Genomic DNA, 6,836 nt, shown 5'->3' with positions numbered 1-6,836 from the left:
AAGCGCCAGTCATTAAATGTTTGAATAGCATTTGTCCGAAACTTCAATACTGTTAAAAAGCGTCAGTCGTTAAGCGTTTATCCGCAACTTCAATACTGTTAACATTCGACTTCGCTGAAGGTATTAGTTTGGGTTACAACGCGAGACTGACTATCTACTCAGTCTTGCTTTATTATGCTTACGGATTAGTATAGTATATTAGGCGTATACGGTATACAGAAGCAGGAATGTTGTAGCCAGGCCTGAATTAACTATTAAGCAATATAAGCACGTGCCCATGGCACCAAAAAGAAACACCATAGAAAGTTTTATAGCCGAGCCATCTATGTTCATTCATATATTCGGATACACACCGTCGAAATATGGCGATTTCAATGTTTACAATCATACACATCTTATCAATAGCAACGCAGACGTCGATGAATTTGAACGTAAACTGAAACTTCAAGCGATGCAAAATGTTTATTGGATAAAATGGGGTGCATTTCAAAGTAGGTACTCTTAACTGTTACTCTCCTATTTTGAACTGCTACATCCCCGAAATACTCGTTTGCCTTTAAATTTAGGATTACTCGGCCTTAGATGAGTAAAAGTAGATAATTCCTTCCTTTCGGAACCACGATTTTTACGTCACACAATTTTGTTGCGCATCAGCGATCCCAGCTGTGCATTTCTCATTTGTTTTGCAATCAATCTGCGCAAGCGCCCTGCATTTGTCCTTTGCAATGTGTTGGGTGGGTTTTCGTTCGAAAGGTGGATACCAAATATGCTTCCTAAACTATGTGTGGATTAAACGAACAGAAACATAGTACTGTTATGAGTGGGTAAGTAATAAATAAATATGGTAAATTTATACTATGATATTTATTTCAACTGATATCATTGTTGCAATTTTTTTATTACTTGTGTCGTACAATATTTCATGCACGACGGAAATAAAATATCTGAATGGAATATAGCCTAATTTATTCAACATGCAACACGACAGCACGGTATCTGATTAAAGGAATATCATGATAAACTGATAAATCTGTTCATGCTAATGTCTGATTCTGTGATTGTTGATTTGCAGTTTTTGAATTATAGTCTACTTTGTATAGTTCATATATTTGTATTTCATTGTATGAGTGTATAAAGGTATATGAATGCTTCAAATTTAGGTCATTTTATAATAGTTATGTATTCATTCGAAGTGAAGTATAGTAGATATGTGTACTGATGAATGTAACAGTTTAATACTGAATGTAATTTCCACAATTACTAAATATTTATTTCATGGGTTACGAAAAGATTAAAATGGAAAAGAAAATTTTCTTATTCATATGTTCAACTAAAGATGACATATCCATTGATTATCAATGGGTTTTATTATGTAATCCGCCATCTTTGTAACATGCGGTTAGTTTCAATGATTAATTCCCACATTAATATGAAATTACTACTTTTGAACAGTTACAAACCCTCCAATATAGTTTGAATTTATTGTATTATTTTGTAAAACAGAAACATTTTAAATTGACTAATGACTATGACTAATACGATTCTTTATAGAGTTAGTAACTGTGGTGGAGTTTATTATCTAGTAATTGTGTGTTGCATATCCAACAAATGTCAATAATATGCTGAACACAGTCAGCTGTGTTAAGCAAGAAATCTCTAGTCTCTCAATGTCAATGTTCATGCTGTATCTTATTATTGAATAGAGGAAATATTTTCCCAACTTTTGAATTCCATTCAAATCTATTTTTTTTAATATATGGTTATTTTATTCCTGTAGCTTTTTTCTCTATGATGACCCAGATGGTATGATCGCCATACATCCCAGTTAAACATTAACTGTGAGAAAAAATATGGAATTAGAAATCTCATAAATATATCTCAGTAGTATTTCTGGAGTCTCTTGATCAAGAAGTCTCAATTTTGAAATTTCGTTTGTGGATTGAAACAGGTATTTTTGTTAATGTTTACTTTGTTATTGAACTTGCCGCAATGCTGAGGATATGAGATGTTTTTTTAATTATCCATAAATATGCTTTCTGATACTTATTGTCTGTAAAGGATATTCCATTTAGTAGAGTCCAATCTTTTTTATGTTCTTTGCAATTGATGTAGAAATGAATCATTCTGGGATGTTGGTTTATTTTTGCTATTATCCAATTGCTCATTTCTGATGCATGTCTATTTATTCAAGCATCAAGCTCTGTTTATTTGCATCTTGATGGTTATTAACGAATTTCTATGCATCTATGCCATATTTATTATTGAAGACTTTGTTTTTAACTAATGTGGTTTGATTTACATGAACTTGATGCTTTTCCTCACTCTATGTAGAAAACTACTCCAATAAAGAGAAGATGACTCATCATGGTTTGTTATTTTGATTTCTTATCAACTAATATTAGTCAAAATAATAGATTGCTATGAATACTTGATAAATAATTCTTCTGATATGGTTTGAAATCCAGAAACCCTATGGTCATGAAGGTTGACTCCAACAAATTTCAAATTCATTGTATCAAATTTGATGGATAAAATCTTCTTTTATAATTGTTTTAAAATGATATAACTGTGGATGATAAATCTTATTAGATATTTGAGATTTATCAACTTAGAATTTTTCGAAGCAAGTGGTTGGTTCTTCATGATGCCACTGGATATTATTGTGCTTAATGAGAAAACTATGTTTAAAATTATTAATTAAAACAGGCCAGTAATTGCAATTAGGAAGATCATATGTGTCTTCAATTTTTCTTGAGTGAGTTTACTACTTTCAAATCGAATCTTGTAACATTTGGCTGGACATTTTAATTTTCAAATTAAAATATTGAAAGTCTATGTTATATATAAACACATAGCATGAGGCAGGATTCAAAATGTGTGGGTTTCAATATAAGTGCCAATTTTCCATCTGATATTATTTACGAATGTCGGCATCTGCTTTTATTATGTGGAACTGAGCAACAATGTCAATAGATTGAAAATGAAAACTAATAACTTTGATTATAAGATACTTAATGAACATTCTGGTTAATCATTGATAGTATTGGGTGTGGTATCACAACAAGCCAAAACAAGGGAATTTTGTGATGTCATTATTTTCCTATTTCATTTTAACTTTCTCTAAGCTAAATTCTATTTTATTATGCCATTTATATTTATAAGTCTCAATTTTATTAATTATTAAGCTAATCCCTGTTGAGTTGTGTGTAGTCCGAGGCAGCATAAAATGACTGGAAACTTCTCAACAAAGTGTAAACAACTTCATAGGCAACAAATAATGCAGAGCATGATCTTGCCAAATGAAATAACAAAACCCCTGATCTTGCTTCAATAAAAAAAAACTAAAAAACTAAACTGGCCCTCAAACATTGGCCCCTGGGATCAGCACCATATCCTGACTAGGACCTCTCACTACTTTTATCATTCACATCTGTTTTTCAGTCCCATGTATTCTTTCAGAATTACTCAGTTACCATTAAGCTTTTTATATGATAAATTTCATTCTTCATGATTGAAAAGTACCAAACCTCGAACAACACCCATGTAAGAATCCCACAGTGAAAGAATCAGAGAAAGCCAGACTGGGATTCTCCATATTCGATTGACAAACACAATATCAATACAAAAAATAACAGCATGGTGCATCATTGCTACTAATGGCTGACTTTACAGTCAACAATCGTCACATACAATAAATAAAGTGTTAATCACTGTTTTCCAATTCTAATTTTCCCAAATGTTTTTAGTGGAACACGAGATAAATGAGGCTGAGCGCCATATGAAGCATGAGGCCCAACATCTCGAACATGAAGTAAAACATTTGGAGCACGAAGTCACGCATGGTGGTGGCCATCATGAAGCAAGAAAGTTAGAAAGAGAGCTTGAGAACGCTCATCATGGACATCACCATAAACATCACAGCAGATCTAGCTCAAGTTCGAGCTCCAGTTCTTCCAGTTCAGATGGAGGCCATGTACGATTTGATTTATATTTTCGTTATAGATTATATTTATGTATGTTCTTCTGTTTGTTTTCCAATACTTCTTTGTAAATATCAGAGTTAACTGAACATCATATGGAGATTTTTAGAAACCATTATACCATGGACAGTAGTCATTTCCATAGGATATTCGTTATTAAAAAGGCTCATAGACAATATGTCATACATTATATATATGGATAAGATTTCATATGCACCCCCTGGGAGAGGAAAAACAACAAGACTGCTTAATCATATCCAGTGACCTCTCTTGCACATAATTCATCCCTTGCGAGATTCAAACCAGCAATTTTGCACAAGGAAATCAGGTGCAGTGGCGAGCATATTTCGAACGCTTATCATGATGCACCATACTGACATGGGATAAATGAATGAACAATACCAATTACCAGGTATAAAAAAAAAATTGTAAAAGAACTGCCAAGGTAACAAAGTTATTTCCAAAGCAGCCCGGGTTCACTGGCTTTGTTGGTGTAGTGGCAAAAACTCTCTCTTTCTGATAAACCTTAAAATAAATAGGTGGTATTGTGGTGTTGTGATTGTATTATGCACGTTCCACATAATTTTAAGTTTGAATGAAACCTAAAACTATAATTGTGTACTTTTGTCTTGACAGCATAAGAAGCATCACAAGAAGAAGAAGCACCACAAGCATCATCATTGATTACTTGATGATTCAATCTCCAATGTATCTAATCAAGAAACCTTTAATTGTGTTAATAATTCCGATAATTAGGTGGGGAAACTATAACCAAATTTGATAGTCAGAGTAGAGATGTATCGAAATAAATAATTTTTTTGAATCTAGTTGAATCCAATTATATAACTCTCATTCTACAAGATCTGCAAAGTTGAACATTTCTATTTTAAAAACAAAAATAAACGATGAAAATTTTAAAATTAGCACGTCTCAGTTGAAGTTCGCTTCTCCGCATCGACAAAACTGGTATAGAATTACATCTCTATTCTGAATTGTAATGAAGTGTTTATTATAAACTTTAATTGAAGGAATACACTTGTTCAAGCTGTTCTGAAAAAATTAGAAATGTATCCATATTTGTAATGGTCAGTTTCTCATAGTCTACACCGGGTACGAATCTCAGAATTTTGTCCAACTTGGATTTTCTGTTTTTGTTATATTGGTCTTATTCCATAACGATACTTTACATTAGGGGTGTACAACCATTAATTCAGCAACGCCCGATACAAATAACTGGGTGGAACCAGGGGCCACACTTTTATTTACCATAGGCTTTATAGTAGTTGCAGGCGCAAAAATTTTGGTTATTGATCTTATGGCATTTGTTGTTCGCTTCGCACAAGCTAGCTGTTGGCTGTTTTTTAGGTTTAGGCTGTTGATGGGCACTAAATGCTTCCAGTCACTCTCCTTTTTTATTGGTTTGTTTATTATTATTGGCCTGTTAGGGCATTGTTATGTCATATGCATTGATAATAAATTGAACTGTGGTATAGGGTTTTCATCACAAAGGGGCTGGAATTACTCGCACATACCAGATTAAACTACACACTATTTAAAATTGGCACTTCATTTTTGCTTGTGGGCTGCGTTTAACCCGCGGGACGCAGGTTGCACAACCCCTTCTTTACATGGTTACTTCCGCCCCGCTGAATGTTGGGTTCCACTCTTTTTTTCTCTGACAGTATAAATGGGGCCTTTGTGCAACATATTCACAATCAACATATTTATCTGAACACATTATCTAGTAACAGTGCACCGGTTTACAAATGAATAGTGCTATTTGATTCCTCAAACATGGATTTTTTATCGGGGCTGAGAAGCTAGATAGAAAGATTGTCAATATGATAGTTCCTGCAGTTCCTGCTTAATTAAATACTCTTATGTGGGGGATCTCGTGTGTTTGATTGGAATCAGAAATTTATTTGGAATTAGGATTTCAGAGAACAGAAGTTTTCAAATGCTAACATTACAATTAATGCTTCTGACTATATTTAATTCTGCTAAAAAAGTTGTATCGTTAAATTTCATTCGACTGGAATTGCCAATTTGGCCATCAACAGTACAGTGCCTGTCACATACTCGTAAAGCAATGTTTTGTCCTCTACATTAGTTACAGTATTCTGAACAAGGTCAAAATTTTGTCAGTGAGCTTTAATTCCTAAATTGAAGTTTCATCACATTCCCTGTATAATGGTTCTACATTGTAATAGTCCACAATGTCTATAAATGAGCTATTCTTTTTTTTTAATGAGATTTTTGATCAATCTGAAATATTTGTTACATTGTTCGCTAGAATAATTATTTTCCGTCTAAGCCTATTCATTATTATCATCATTAAGACCACAGGGGTGAAAATTTTGTTTTCTATGTTATTACCATTTTTACAAATTCCAACATGCGTCGTGAATAGTGAAACTTATCTCATATAGGCAGATTTCCTGACCCAGCTCTTATGCACAAGTTTCATGAAGTGCCATTGCCAGGCTTACGTGAGCGAAACACCAAAGTTGATATTATTATCTGCCACAGTGGTATGCAAAGTCCCTCATATTACAGGGAAAAACAATTTGGATGTCAAAAACATATCTGTTATTTTGTCATGTGTCATTTTTAAAATTCTGTATCTGAATGATATCGAGGAAAACCTCTGGTGATCGAAGTCCTTTATAAAAATAAAGTATATAAATATATATATGAAACAAAATTATTTAATTCAAGCAACTTGTTTATACTACTTTGCCTGCCAAGTATATGGACTAATATCAGAGGTGCAACCATATTTTTGAACCAGAATTTGTCACTTATTGGGTTGAAACAGACAATTGATAGTTTCATTTGGCCCTTATTTTAGTTTTT

General features: G+C 33.1%; 1 long non-coding RNA gene across 2 annotated transcripts; it reads left to right on the top strand.

Moving 5' to 3' along the window:
• Window positions 1–320: 320 nt before the first annotated feature.
• On the top strand, window positions 321–4,850 carry LOC144420876 (uncharacterized). Of its 2 annotated transcripts, XR_013474780.1 has the most exons (5): window positions 341–824; window positions 1,778–1,948; window positions 2,332–2,367; window positions 3,747–3,973; window positions 4,617–4,850. It is a non-coding gene; the product is annotated as an uncharacterized LOC144420876 (long non-coding RNA). The 2 variants fall into 2 exon arrangements; XR_013474781.1 differs by lacking the exon at window positions 1,778–1,948 and having other exon boundaries at window positions 321–824.
• Window positions 4,851–6,836: the final 1,986 nt, after the last annotated feature.

This window comes from Styela clava, chromosome 3 (genome assembly GCF_964204865.1).
Source record: "Styela clava chromosome 3, kaStyClav1.hap1.2, whole genome shotgun sequence".
NCBI classification, from domain to species: domain Eukaryota; kingdom Metazoa; phylum Chordata; class Ascidiacea; order Stolidobranchia; family Styelidae; genus Styela; species Styela clava.
This window is presented reverse-complemented; position numbering and strand designations above follow the sequence as displayed.